Source organism: Idiotropiscis lumnitzeri, unplaced genomic scaffold, assembly GCF_059441095.1.
Source record: "Idiotropiscis lumnitzeri isolate Australia: NSW breed Sydney's pygmy pipehorse unplaced genomic scaffold, RoL_Ilum_1.0 HiC_scaffold_40, whole genome shotgun sequence".
Classification (NCBI taxonomy): domain Eukaryota; kingdom Metazoa; phylum Chordata; class Actinopteri; order Syngnathiformes; family Syngnathidae; genus Idiotropiscis; species Idiotropiscis lumnitzeri.
This window is the reverse complement of record NW_028283578.1, coordinates 542,220-557,243: the sequence shown is the minus strand read 5'-3', so window position 1 is coordinate 557,243 and position 15,024 is coordinate 542,220.

The following is a 15,024-nucleotide window of genomic DNA, read 5'->3' as shown; positions in this document are numbered from 1 at the left end:
ATAAAAATGTGTCTTCAAAACGTTTTAAAAGTGGACAGAGAGGGGGCTTGCCTAACATTCAATGGAGAGTCAGGGAATGGACTCCGAGTGCAAGTTTCAGGCCATCTATCTCAAGAAAGAGCTTCTGATGCACCTCAAACGGGTACTGCAAATTTAGTAAGTTCAGCGCATAGTTAATTCCCATGAGCAGGAGACTGGCAACATTTCCACAACCTCATTTTCTTAAGCAACAATGGAAACAGAGGCATGGGATGTGTCTTCTTGTCCCTCACTTGCTTGGAAGACATAGAGTACGTGTGTCAAACTCAAGGCCCGGGGCCAGATCTGGCCCACAACCTAATTTTATGTTGCCCGCAAAGGGCAAATCATCTGCATCAACTTCCTGTTTCTAGCATATTTTCTTCACAACAACACTGAGATATGAGATATTGCCAATTATTTGTTACCAATCCTCCCCTTTTAAAATAAATTGAAAAATTGTTGAACAATTACTTACTAGCTTCTGATTTCAAAACTGGCTTTCCAATCAATTTATATGGGTTCACAGTCCCTCTGAGGGAAACCACAACTACGATGTGGCCCGTCCATAAAAATGAGTTTGACACCCCTGACATAGACCTTCAGTACTTGCTTGGCCTGGTCCTCTTTTGCTTGTTCTCTGCTGACTTCCTGAAAGAGCATATACATCCATGGTTAGGTGCATAATGTCCCAAATTTGTGTTTGCTTTTTATAGTTCTGAATATCGCTGTCTTCAGGCAGTATCCAAGAAGCTCCAGAATCTTCACCTTGCAGGAGACTTCCAATGGCACGTTTTTGCAATCATTAACACTGCATCATCCAAAGAGAGCAAACCATTTTCAACATTTGAGATTGGTCAGTAATATTTACAAGTAACACCCACTCGTGTGGATTGACCAATAGATTAGATCTAGAAAAACATGAAATTACTCAAATTATGACAACATGTTTCAGCCGGACACCAGTGATATGTGACAGTATTTGCAATCTGCATTACATGTTTATAACAGCATATATGAGAATCAAAAAATAAATAAAAAGGGCAATGAAAACGGAAATTAAAATAGAAACCTCAACCTCAAGGATAGGATTTTTGTAGAAATCTCAAAATCGAAACTTTGGACCTTCTGATTTATTTTGTCAATTACCCGAAAGTAACCTTTGCCAAATGCCAACCCTTTAGCCAGAGCAGGTCACATACTGGCAGCAATTAATTTATTTGAATATTGTGACAAATAAAAATGTTTGCTGCACAGTCTATGAGTTAATTGCAGCTTTAAAAACGTAATACTGTTGTAATTTACCTGGTAGTCCGTGATGAGTTCCTCTGCAGACTGTCCGAGGAATTTCATCAAGGAATGGATTATGCCCTCCCTTCCAGCTTCAACGTTTTGCTATTTAAAAAGACACAAGATGATTAAGTGTCTTAAATAAATAAAAGCTCACATATGCATTGCTTACATCCCAAAAAGTGCATCTCAACTTTAAATAAAAAAAATAGCAAGATATCCATAAGCTCTAACAGATCTTTTATTGTTTTATTCTGTTAATGCTTATGATGGACTTATCCAAAATAGTTTGATGCAAATTCTATTTGCAGTAATAAAACACAACCCTCTTACATGACTGAGTGAACTGAGCATAGGTCTTATTTCAGTGCCAGTAACTCGGCCTTTTTTTCCAAGTATCTCCTTCAATTCCAGGGTGTAAAGTTCCATCTTGGTTAGCCAGGTTCTCTCAAATTGAACATATGTAATTTGTTTGAACTCTTTCTTAATCTGAAACATTTTTCCCTCAATTAGAACATTTTCAAAATTAAGAAATCTAAATCACGATTTAAATTTTGATTAATCGTCCAGCACTAGAAGATACAGCAGCAGGTATTACTCCTCCTCTAAAATAATAAAGGCAGTACAATCATCACTTAATTTGACACAGAGTTTGGATTAATTGCTGGACTATGGTCTGATATTTGTCCCACTTGAAACTAAATCTGAATATTGGTTATTTGAATGTGAATATCTTAACTTTGATATTTGAATTGAAACCTGAATGTTTTGAATTGAACACTGAATTATTGAATTGAAAAACTGAATTCGAATTACATAAATTGTATATTTTTAATTTGATTCTGAATTTTTCGATCATAATGTTTTTGTTAAGAACTATATCCCAATAAACTTGAATGTAGGACTTTAAAATGCGTTTTTAATTCCTCAAAAAAAAGGTCTCCTCACCAAAAATTCAATACTGCATATGCTCAAATTCAGTTTACTAAGTAAAAATTCAAGACTCAGTGACAGACATACGGGAGCTTTAGGGTGCCTCAAGGATGTGCAATGGATTCCAATCACCTTCCACCTATCACATCAACCCCCCATCCTTCAGCAGATCCACTGGCTTCCAGTCAATCAACAAATCATTTTCAAAATTCTTCTATATATTTTCAAATCTATGGCTGGCGACCAGTTCAGGGTGTAGTGCGCCTTTCGCCCGTAGTCAGCTGGGATAGGCTCCAGCACCCTCCCGTGACCCTGTACCGGATAAGCGGTGTGGATAATGACATGACACATGACTTTCAAATCTCTTCACAACCTCGCCCCTCCCTACCTTTCAGACATCATCCATATTCCCACTCCATCCCGCGCTCTCCGGTCTTCATCCTCCTCACTCCACCCCTTGCCTGCCACCATGGGGGACAGAGCCTTCAGCGATTCGGTTCTCCAGCTCTGGAACTCTCTCCACCTGACCTCTGTAATTGCACCACCCTCCCTGTGTTTAAAACTAAACTCAAAACCAATCTGTTCCGCCTTAATTACTCTCTCCAATTCCAGATATGTCCCTCATCCACTTTATTGTATTTTATCCTGCTTGATTTACGTGTTGGTGTTTCTACCCGTATTTGTGTTTTTACTTTCGTATTTTACTCTGTACAGCGGCCTTGAGTGTCCTGAAAGATGCTTCCAAAAAAAAAAAAAAATATATATATATATATATATATATAAACACACACACACACACACACACACACACACACACATATATATGTTGTTTGTTTTTTTTTCATGGTGGAAAAAAATTTAATCTAAATAACTCTAATGAATTTGTCTTTTATCATGGTGGTCTGTAGGATGAATTGGATCAAGAGCCTGCCAAGTGCACCATGGTGGTGTTTGTTGTCCGGGAGGAAGAGGATCTTCAGCCACCACATTACATCGGGGCAGTTATTGTAGGTGTGAAGGTTCTTTGTCAGTTGCCATCTCTTGCACATAGATGTGTGATGCTGTTTGGCCTCATCTCTCCACTAAACCTGTCTTACCTAAGTAAGTTAAAACACGCTTTTGATGCACCACAAAAAAATACTCATGGAGATAGAACCAAACAAATTGACACGAATAGTGTGCGGTTTGAGTGTCAAACTAAATATTTGATAGCCCAAAAAAAAAACATTTCAGAATGTCCTTTTTAACCGTTTGTAGGTTGTATTCAGAGAAAAAAACTACAGCATTTTTCTAAAACAAAATTACATCAATTTAATGTCTTTATTCCAAAGTAACAAATATATATATATATATATATATATATATATATATATATATATGTGTATATATATGTGTATATATATATATATACACAGACCAGTTGTCCTTTCATTTTACCATGAAGAGTCCTGAGACCTCTATGGCCCTGGTTAGACGACCACCCACCGCTGTGTTGTTGGGAATAAATGTGCAACATTGTTCACCGAACATAGCACAAACACCACCTCTCTCATCCAACAATACATCAACAGTCATCCTGTTTCGGAATGCCATTAGAGATTGGTTGATAGCCGTTCATGCACAGTTTCAAACCCACTTTGCGTCCAATTACCTAATTTTTGCACGTTGTGATGATGCAGTTGACCTGTCTGCGTTCTTTGTTCTTCGTTCGAGGACTCAAATCCTGTTACTTGATCTGTTAATTTACACTTACTTACTTACTTACACTAAGGAGAACACCGATGGCTTCCATGTATGTTGAATCATTTTTTTTTTTTTTTTTGCCGTGATACTCTGCTTTCTCTTTTTTAACGTCACCGATGTCCTGTCATGACATTGGACAGTTCACACAGTTTATTAACAAACAATATAAAACATACCATTTACGATCAATCAATTACATTTTGTGAAATGGCACTCTCCAGAAACTACCAATAATCTATAAGCAGGGCCTAGTTATGAAAAACACATACAGATATGCACTAAGTCTCAAAACCTTTTACATTTTTGGGTGATTTATCAAATGATCTATCATATCCACACCACCACCAGATTTCCCCTCTTGATAGTGGATTGAAGTTTATTTCAACCACTATCAAAACCAGACACAGTGGTGGTGAAAAGATTCCTAACCGCTTAGCTCTGTCAGCAACATTAATGCTATTTAAATTTTCAAGAGCAACTATCATAGAAAACATGTTCATCTACATCAACTCTAGTCACAGGATACACGCTGACCCAATCCATACATGTATTATCAAGATAAGCATTAATATAATATCAATAATACAATTTCATTTGCTTATTTTGGATATCTCGTTGTCCAATTGCTATCTTTTCACGAAAGTACAGACTTTCTCCTGTAACTTTGTTCTGTGGACCAATAGTTGCCCACTTGAGTATTACTCATGGTTCCAACTCAAATCTATCAACATGTCGTCCAAGCTCCACAAATATGTCCCATCACTTTTTTTTTTTCAATTATCTGCTTGGTGTTTGCAAATCCATTTTGATTAGTAATTGGGATTCTTACTGTTGGTATTGTACTATAGTCACATCATAGTTTGTTTATGTAACTCTGGGTTGTTCCCACATATAACACAACAACAAAAATATCAGAATAAAATTGTATACATCCAACATAGAACAGCTGCTTTTAACCACTTCAGGGTCATTTTGTCTGAAATATCCCCTCTACTTAGTCTGGTGTCTTATGAAATAAGACCACCCTATCATCAGACTTCCGCTCATCTCCTTTGTAGGAGATTTCAACCAAAATGACCTTTTTACATGTGTCAAATGAACCAATGTTGACTCTTCTACTATATTTACAGCTGTGAGAGCTGTCAATAAAACTAAACATGGCATTCCCCCTTGGGTAATTACATATGTCTTATCTTCAAACTTCTTTCAAGCATCCAGTCTCCTGGCTCCACTAGTTTAGTGCCCTGCTAGGAGACAGAAAGATCCTCACCACTCTAAATTTGTGCCTGTCTTTGTTTTTCTAACACTTTTCACATGTAGTCAGCTAAAGTTGCTTCAGCATCTATTTCCCATTTGTTCTTAAATTTGAGGTATTCTATAAGGCCTTCCAAACAATGTTTTACAACGTCTCGGTCCTAAATACAATGAAATACAATACAGTGCAACTCTCTGTATATAACTCAAATTAACTCACATAAACACATTTACAGTAGATACCAGAAAAACAACAGAACAGCAACAGTCTCATGCTGAGTCAAAGGCCCGAATATTCATCTTCAAGCGAGGTTTAAAAGTGGACAGAGAGGCGACTCGCATAACATTCAATGGAAAGTCACAGTGCTTGTCGTTTTTACAAACAGTTTTACTAATTTCCATACACTGTGTCCACTGCCTCCCCGTTTCCTCAATGCATAGCCTTTTCACTTTTTTTTTTTTTGTTCATTCTTTTCACCAATCCAGAGCTTTGAGGGTGGTAAGCACAATTATCTTTCAAATCAACGTGAAACATTCCTATCTCTTTCACAAGTTAGTTAACAAAATGGGTACTATTATCACTGGTTATTATTTTCAGGAATACCATATCTCGGAATGATATCCTTACAAAGTACTTTTGCCACTGTCAATGCATCTGGATTTGTTGGTTAGAAAGAGTTCTAACCATTTCGAATTCACATCTATGATGACCAAACATTTATTTTATTTTTTTTCTTCACTTTGGTTTTTATCAAATAAGTCCATATGAATAATTTGAAATGGATATTGTGGTGTAGGAAAGCGTCCTCTGCGTGGACTCAAATTACCTTGTGAATTGTGTTTCGCACACGTTAAACATGCCCTACAAAAATGTTTCGAATAAGCATTAAAGCCGTAAGCCGTATAATAACGTAATATCTGATGCACCATTTCCCCTGTTGAGACATGTGTTATCCCATGACTCAATATAGCAGCCCATTTGTAAAGATTATTGTTTGGTCATACAGAGATCACGTAGCGATGTTACACCATTTTCCTCCAAAGCCTTTGTTTAACTTTGGGACTTCTATCACTAAAACGTGTATGTCCGCAACAGCTTCTTTAGCTGTATTGTCTGCAATGTGTATTCAAGGAAAACACTTATGCAATGTATGCGCTACACATTTTAAGACGACTATATGTGTAAATAGTAACACAATTTACTCTCTTTAGTTTACACGCTTTTGTTTAAGATACTAATTCTGTTGCATGAGCTGAGTAATTTGAGGAGTAACTGCTAAGTTCTTTTTCCCAGTGTCATTTGATACAACTACAGTATTTTATTTATTTATTTATTTATTTATTTCCATCTACAAATAGCACTTCTCCGTTTTCTGAAGGCGAATCTTTTTGATGCCTTTACTTTTGGTTACTTTTTTCTACTAACTCATAACAATCTAGTTTTGTACCATCCTCCTGACATAATAATGACAGCCGGGTTTAATGTTGTACATCTCTCTATAATCAGATGTGGTTTTGATAACAATGTATTCATACACTATAAATGTCCCGCCGGTGACAAAAACGTCATGTTCATCAGCAAAAGCAATGCAGAAACCGCACGTGGTACTCTCAAAACCAGAGGATGGAACAAAACTATGGTTGCACTTGTTTCTGCAATTTCCAGATTGTGGGACTAATAAAAGACCATCTTTATCTTAATCTTATATCTACAGCAATAGATACTGCATTAACTGTTCTCATGCAGTGCTTCAATGCACATTCTACGTTGTCTAGTTTGGAATAGAAGTATGCGATTGGTTTCATCTTATCTCCATGTTTCTACACTAAAACTAAGGCCTTTTGCATCTGGACAAAGGGTCAGTGCCATACTTAATACGAACACTTGTTTCCTTTCACAAAAGCTGAATATGCTTTATCAGTCCAGTGTAAGGACAATGTCATTTAGAGGTTTTCCTCATTCATCATTTTACTCAGTGGCACAGTAATTTCTGCATAATTTGGAACTCAGACTTTACAATAATTTGTTAATCTTAAGCATGTTAATTTTATTTTTATTTCCTATTTTTCTAACTTTATGACTCATTTTACTTCAACCAGTTCTACCTCAAAGTGAACAAGTACACATCAATGTTATTTGTAGTCTCTAATTTCTTCTCTGCTTTAATTCCTTGGATGTTAAGATGGCGGCGCGCATGGACGCAGCGGCTAACAGCTCCCCCTCACAGTGCTCCTTATTACTTTTTATTAGTGTTTGCTTGCTCTTATTGGCATCAACTGAGGCACAACATCGATATACCCGCCAGGACATCGTGAACATTGGATATCGATGCGAAATAACCATCACAGAGGAATTTTGCTATGATCGCAAAATTCCGAACGAACTGGCGAGGCTGCCCGGCTCACCGTGGCTGGTCATCGGGACCGGGAGGCGGCGCAGGCGACGCAGAGAGAGGAAGCAGAAGCGAGGCTGCAGGTCCGGTGTCTTGCAACGGCTGCGACGGCAGCCCCATAGGCAACCACTACCGAGTCTGCACCTCACCAACGCCAGATCCGTGGTCCACAAAATCGACGACCTGGGATTACAAATCCTGGGAAACCGCTATGTGCGCGATAGCAGTGTGATCGTCGTCACGGAAACCTGGCTGCACGCAGACGTCCCCGACGCTAGCATCCAGCTGGCCGGGCGCTCGCTACATCGCGCGGATCGGACGAGGGACACCGGTAAGAGGAGGGGCGGGGGGCTCTGTGTTTACGTGCATGAGAACTGGTGCGGCGATAGCACGATCGTCGAGAAGCACTCTTCCCCCGACATCGAGTTCATGTCCGTTAAATGCCGGCCTTATTTTCTCCCGAGGGAGCTAACGGTAGTGATTCTCACAGCTGTTTACATCCCTCCCGACGCTAGCACTAGCACGGCGCTCTCGCTACTCGCGTGCGTCATCAATAAACATCAGCGGGCGCACCCTGATGGCGGTCACATTGTAGCGGGAGACTTTAATAAGGCCAATTTAAAGACTGTACTCCCAGAGTTTCACCAGCATGTCAAGTGCCCGACGAGGGGAGACAACACTCTCGACCATGTGTACTCGAACATCAAGCACGCATACAGAGCCCTCCCACTCGCCCCCCTCGGCCAGTCAGACCACCTGTCCTTGCAGCTCGCACCTGCGTACACCCCTCTCAGGCGCAGATTCAGGCCTACCACAAAGACTGTGAAAACCTGGCGTGACGACGCCATGAGTGAATTACAGGACTGCTTTCATGACACAAACTGGGACCTCTTTGATCATCAGGACCTTGATGTCTACACGCATTGTGTACTGGACTACATCAAGTTCTGCATGGAAACTGTGTCCCAACAAAAGACTATACGGACCTTCCCAAATGCGAAGCCCTGGATGTCCAGCAGGGTTCGCGCTCTCCTCAAGGCCCGTGACGCTGCCTTCAGGTCAGGCGACAAAGCCCAGTACAGGGTGGCTCGTGCTGACCTGAGCAAAGGCATCAAGCTAGCAAAGGCAACCTACAAGGGGAGGCTGGAGGCCCACCTTGCCAGTAACAGACCACGGGAGGTGTGGCAGGGTCTACGGAGCATCACCAACTTCCGTGGCAGCAGCACGACCTCTGTAGACCCGAGTGCATCGCTGGCAGAGGAGCTTAACTGCTTCTTCGCTCGCTTTGACTCGCCCCAACCATCACACCCCCGCACTTCAAGCTCCAACTCCCCCCCACTCATCGTAGAGGAACACGGTCAACCCCAGGAAAAGCTACTGGACCCGACGGAATACCAGGCAAGGTCCTCAGAGCATGTGCCCACCAACTGTCACATGTTTTCTGCAGGATCTTCAACCGCTCCCTGGCTCAGGCAGTCATCCCCTCCTGCTTGAAAACCTCCACCATTATTCCTGTCCCCAAAAAGTCACCAGCCGTCCACCTGAATGACTACCGTCCTGTTGCTCTCACACCAGTCATTATGAAGTGCTTCGAGAGGCTGGTTCTCCAGCACATCAGGGACTGCCTTCCTCCCACTCTGGACCCCTACCAGTTTGCATACCGGGCTAACAGATCCACTGAGGACGCCATCGACACTGCTCTGCATGTTGTACTGGGCCACCTGGAACAACAGCGGAGCTATGCAAGGATGCTCTTTGTGGACTACAGCTCGGCATTCAACACGATCATCCCAGACATCCTCGTCGCCAAACTGGACACTCTCGGCCTCCCTGCCCTCACACGCATCTGGATTAAGGACTTTCTGACCAACAGACCCCAGACTGTGTTGCTCGGCCCCTACACGTCCTCCACCCTCATGCTGAGCACCGGTTCCCCCCAAGGATGCGTGCTGAGCCCTCTCCTGTACGCCCTCTACACCTACGACTGCAGCCCGGCCCACGGCAACAACACCATCGTCAAGTTTGCTGACGACACGACAGTGGTCGGTCTGATCTCGGAAGGTTACGAGACAGCCTACAGAGAGGAGGTAAAGAGACTGACAACTTGGTGCAAGGACAACAGACTGCACCTTAACTCTGCTAAAACAAAGGAGATTGTCGTCGACTTCAGGAGGAACAAGACGCTGCCGCCCCCCCTCTGCATCGAAGGCGTGTGTGTGGAGAGGGTCCACACGTTCAAGTTCCTGGGAGTACAGATCTCCGATGACCTTTCTTGGAGTCACAACACCACAGCAGTGGTAAAGAAGGTCCGCCAACGTCTGCACTTCCTGAGAGTCCTCAGGAAATTCAACCTGGACAGGAAGCTGCTGCTGGCCTTCTACCACTCGTCCATCGAGAGCCTGCTGACGTACTCTGTCTCCACCTGGTACAGCGGCTGCACTGAGGCGGACAGAGTGAGGCTCCAGAGGACAGTCAAAACAGCGCAAAGGATTATTGGCTGCCCTCTCCCCTCGCTGTCGGACATCTACACCGCCCGGTGCCTCAGAAGGGCTCTCAACATCGTCAAAGACAATACCCACCCAAACTCACACCTGTTCGACCTGTTGCCCTCTGGCAGGCGCTACAGATGCATCAAATCAAGGACCAATAGACTGAGAAACAGTTTCTTTCCGAGAGCCATCTCCATACTGAACTCTCACACACACACGAGACCACCCTAACCTTGCAAAACAGCATTGTGATGTGTTTCTATATGCCCTATTCAGTCTTATTTATTTATCTAATTTATATATTTGTCTGTATTATTGTTGTATTGCACTGGAGAGGGGAGCCCTCTAATCTCGTTGCACACTTGAGTACAATGACAATAAAGGGATTTCTATTTCTATTTCTAATGTAAATACTAGCCCTTCTTATCAAATTACCATCTTTTTTTTCCGTGTCATTTCCATCTGTGCATTTCATTCCAGTTACTAACTACAGTTACCTTAATAGAAAGATCATCAACTGAAGTATGAAACATAACATATTTATTTCTTCAAATCATCCTTACAGCAGAACCTAATTCTTATCCTTATTCATTTGTTCAAGTCACACCTTCTTCAATCACCAAACTCTCTCTCTAACTTCCTCCCCCTACTTGGGAACGAGCATCTAACTTCAAAGAGCTGTTAACTCTTTGTTACAGCACACTCATGAGTTACGATTACACCAATACCCATTGCCCTCTGTCAAACTTTCCTCACTCCTTTTTTTTTTTAATTTTCCAAATTCACTGTAGCCTTACCAAAGCCACTCAAAACTATCAAGGTATCAAATCAAAAACTACAAAATCAGGAAACACCTATGCTCCTACAAGGGTTTCTCATGCTCACTTCTTCATTCAATTAAGATTTCACAACACCTACTCCTCTCTTTCTGAAAAAGACACAAGTATACAATTAAGTAAAACCCATCATCAGAATGATATACCTTGTCTGTCGGATCATGTAAGTATAAATTGTGCCATCAATAATCTTTTTCTGTAAATTAATCACATCCCCACAACTTGGGCTCTCATTGTTCTGTAAAAGTAAACCTAATTTCAATTCATGCAACCAACTCAGTGTCCTTCTGGGTCCCTCAACCACACAGGTTCTAATTCTTTTACTCTAGACAGTTTTCCACTTGCAAATCTGACTATGACACATTTCTCTTGCTCTATCATTTGGAATTAATTTATTACAAGCAATCCTACATGCACCAGTGTCACATAAAAAGGTAATTGGTGACCCATTTACCAATAAGGTTATTTCAGCTCAGTTATTTCATCAAAGGCCAATATCTCTTGTAAATTTAGGAGGACCTCTTCATCTAGAAACTCATCTGTTCCTTGATCAGCCTCTAAATCCTGTTTAGATGCTTCCTATCCTAGTCATGCTGAAGGTTGCTTTTTCTCAGGGCAATCTCTTGCTATATGGCCTTCTTTACCACAACGCCAGCAGCCTGATGTATTTTGCCTGTTTGCTCCTCTTCCTATTCTTCCTCCTCTCTGTCGTCTGCCCCTTTGTCCTCTAAAGCTACCTAGGCCCTTTCCACCTCGATAAAAGACCTCCTGTCCTACCTGTCCTACCTGACCTGTCCTGTCTATAGACCTCTGCTTCTTTTTATTTTCTATCTTCTCAGCATGGAGGGCGTGATTTACATACTCCTCCAGGGTACCTGTTGGCAGGCAAATGAAATGTTTATTTACCCACTTATGAATTACCTCTCTTGAGCCTGCATGTAAAGCATTCTTCAACTGCTGTTGAAATGGCCCATTTACATTACCATTTTCCTGTAGCCCGCTGTGATTTTTAAACACAGCTGTCATTCTCACTTTGTGTTGCTCAAAAGTCTCATCATCCTTTTGTTTTACTCTTCCTATTTCAGTGTAATTTGCTCTATCTGACTTTTCGCATTCCTTTCCTTTGCTTATTTTGTTTTCATTCTCTTTTTGTTTCCTGTATCCCTCTTCTCTTTTTAAGGCTACCCTCATCCAATATTCTGTTTCCTCAAAGCCATTTTTCTTCATCTTTTTGGGGTCTTTTTCGTCTTTCCTATGATTGATCCCTGCAATGCGGCTATTTTTTGTGTATTTAACTGACCATTAAAGCCATGTTCAGTTATCCATGTATCTAAATACTGAGTTTTATCAGGATCCTGTTTTTCGATGAACTTCCAATCTCTACACTGCAGCGTATCCCTGGGTTTTATTTTACTACCTAATATCCCCATTTTAGAAAATTTGGACCAGTTTGTCAACACCTAAGGTGTTCTAAAAACTGGTTTCTCATCAGTAGGACAGCAACTCAAATTTCCTGTTGTGGTAATTCTCAATTCAACCTGTGGTATTTGTAATCCCCAATCACACCGTTCACTCACTTTACATACGGTTTGCGCAAACATTCACACACGGAATTTAAGTGTACACACAGACTCCGCCGTCCTACTTTCTCCACGGAATTTCTCGGACTCCGCCGTCATATACCTGCCATTGACTAGTATTCACAGGGTTTTTTTATTTCTCACTCCACTGTCCTTCATGGACCTGCCATCGACTAGTATGCACAGGATTTCTTATCTATACACAATTTCTTTCTCTTTTCTCTATCTTTCTTTCTTTCTCTTTTCTTATTTCATCTCTACTTCATGTCTTTCTTTGCTTTTTTTTCTTTTTTATGTTTTATTTTTATTTATTTATTCTTAATGCTCATTTATTTATTCTGAACACTTATTTATTTATTCTTAACGCGCAATGACCTCCAGTCAGTCACTTCCCCCCTAAAAAAAAATATCTCACCACTGTTGTCTTCCCTCCATTGGATCGCCGTCAACCGTCAGATCCCAGCTGGTGGGGTGAGGTCCAGTCCTGGAAAAGGATTTTTAGGCTCTCTCTAGTGAGCCTGCCATGGCCATGGTCTTTCTGGAGTTCACCACACCCGCTGGAATCCTCAGGTATCTTGGCTTCCCGCTCGAAGGACCAAAATAATGTCAGGTTCAATCACCTAAGCATTCACTGAACAAAGGCAAAATGAATGAAAGGAAGACAAGAGTTGATCTTTTACTCGCGAGGAGAACGAACGGAGGTGTGCTCAGTTACATCTCCAACTTCGTTCTGGAGCACACTCCGCCGAGCCCTCTATTTTATTTGGGAAGTCCCTAAACAATACAATGTATTTGCACTAAGGAACGAAGGGGGGAGCACCAGCAGGAACATGTAAACATTTCAGACACAAGAGGAAAGACAGACATCAATGGCAGTCATTTACTGATTGAAAAGGCAGATATGCCTTTTAGTGCTCTGGCACTAAAGTCTCAGTCCTTTTGGTTCAGAGGTGTGTCTCGGCACACCTCCTTTGATGTTGTAGACGTTGATCCTGTCTTCAGGCATCCGCTTCTCTTGAAGTCTTCTCATCCATATGGTCAAACATAGGTCACACTGTGGAACAATTCTTTTGCAATACTAATAGAGTAAAATATGGGATAAAATATATCTTCAACCTAACAATAGTGTAAACTGACATACTGAAGACTGGACAGTCATTAATTTGATTGTCCAGTCTTTCCCTCATGAGATAATGCTTCACTTAGAAAATGTGTACAGCGCGAGCTGAAAATGCATTTGCAGTACTAAACTACCACATTTCTATAACAGCTTAATTCAACGTTTCCAATGTAAATTTCTTCCTTTATATAGTGTAAACTGACATACTGAAGACTGGACAGTCATTAATTTGATTGTCCAGTATTTCCCTTATGAGATATTGCCTCACTTTGCAAATGTGCACAGCGCAAGCTGAAAATGCATTTGCAGCACAATAAAAACCCAAACTTCTATAACAGCTAAACCAAACGTTTCCAATGAAAGATTCCACCTTTATATCGTGGAAAAAGACATCCTGAAGCCTGGACAGTCATTAATTTGATTGTCCAGTATTTCCCTTATGAGATAATGCCTCACATAGCAGAATCATAAAAACATGGACGTGATGGTAAACTGTCCATTGTGCCGATAGATGGTATTCTCATGAGGTTAGGCTTGCTATGGAGAGTGGCATGGGGGTTGTGTCTCATGGTTGGAATGGGAAAGATGTCAATTTGGGACACATCGTCAGTAGTGTTCCATCAAATCACTGGGTGTTTCGGCCTTTATCACTAGACACCCTCATCGATGGTGGCCAGCGGCCGGTTGATCACGCCCGCGCTTATGTCCCATGCCCAATTAACTGTGGTGGATGGTTCTGCCCTGGGTACTCAAGTGGGATGACGCAGATTAGTGGTGGGATGGGGAGGGGGGACGGGGGTCATGTTGCTGATCTATGAGCCCAGTAGGGGTCCTTCCTCTTCATCCAGATCCACTGGCTGCTTCTTTCAGCCGCTCTAGAGAGCGATCTGACTGTGTGCCGCAGAGCCTGTCCATGGATTCCCAGGTCTTTCAGCAGCTTGATGGTTGATGAGGCCAGAAACCCTCTGCATCCAACTTCGACGGGATAGACCTTGGCTTTCCACCCTCGTTGTTGTGCGTCCGCCGCCAGTTCAGTGTAGCGCAACTTCTTACGCTCATAGGCCTCTTCAACTGCATTTTCCCACGGGACTGTGAGCTCTGCAATGTAGACAGTCTTCAATGAATGGGACCACAGCACTAAGTCTGGCCTTAGGGTGGTGGTTGCAATCTCTGCTGGGAAGATTAGTTGCTGACCTATATCGACCAGCATCTTCCAATCCCGAGCCTTGGTTAGCTGACCAACTTCTGGCTTGAGAAAAGGATGGTTGGGCTTTTCCTGTCCCTCTCGGACAAATTTTGGTGCTGTAATGGTAGTGGTGGCTCTTAAGGGCAAGGAGTTGATGGTAGTTCTCCTGCTTTCAAGCACTG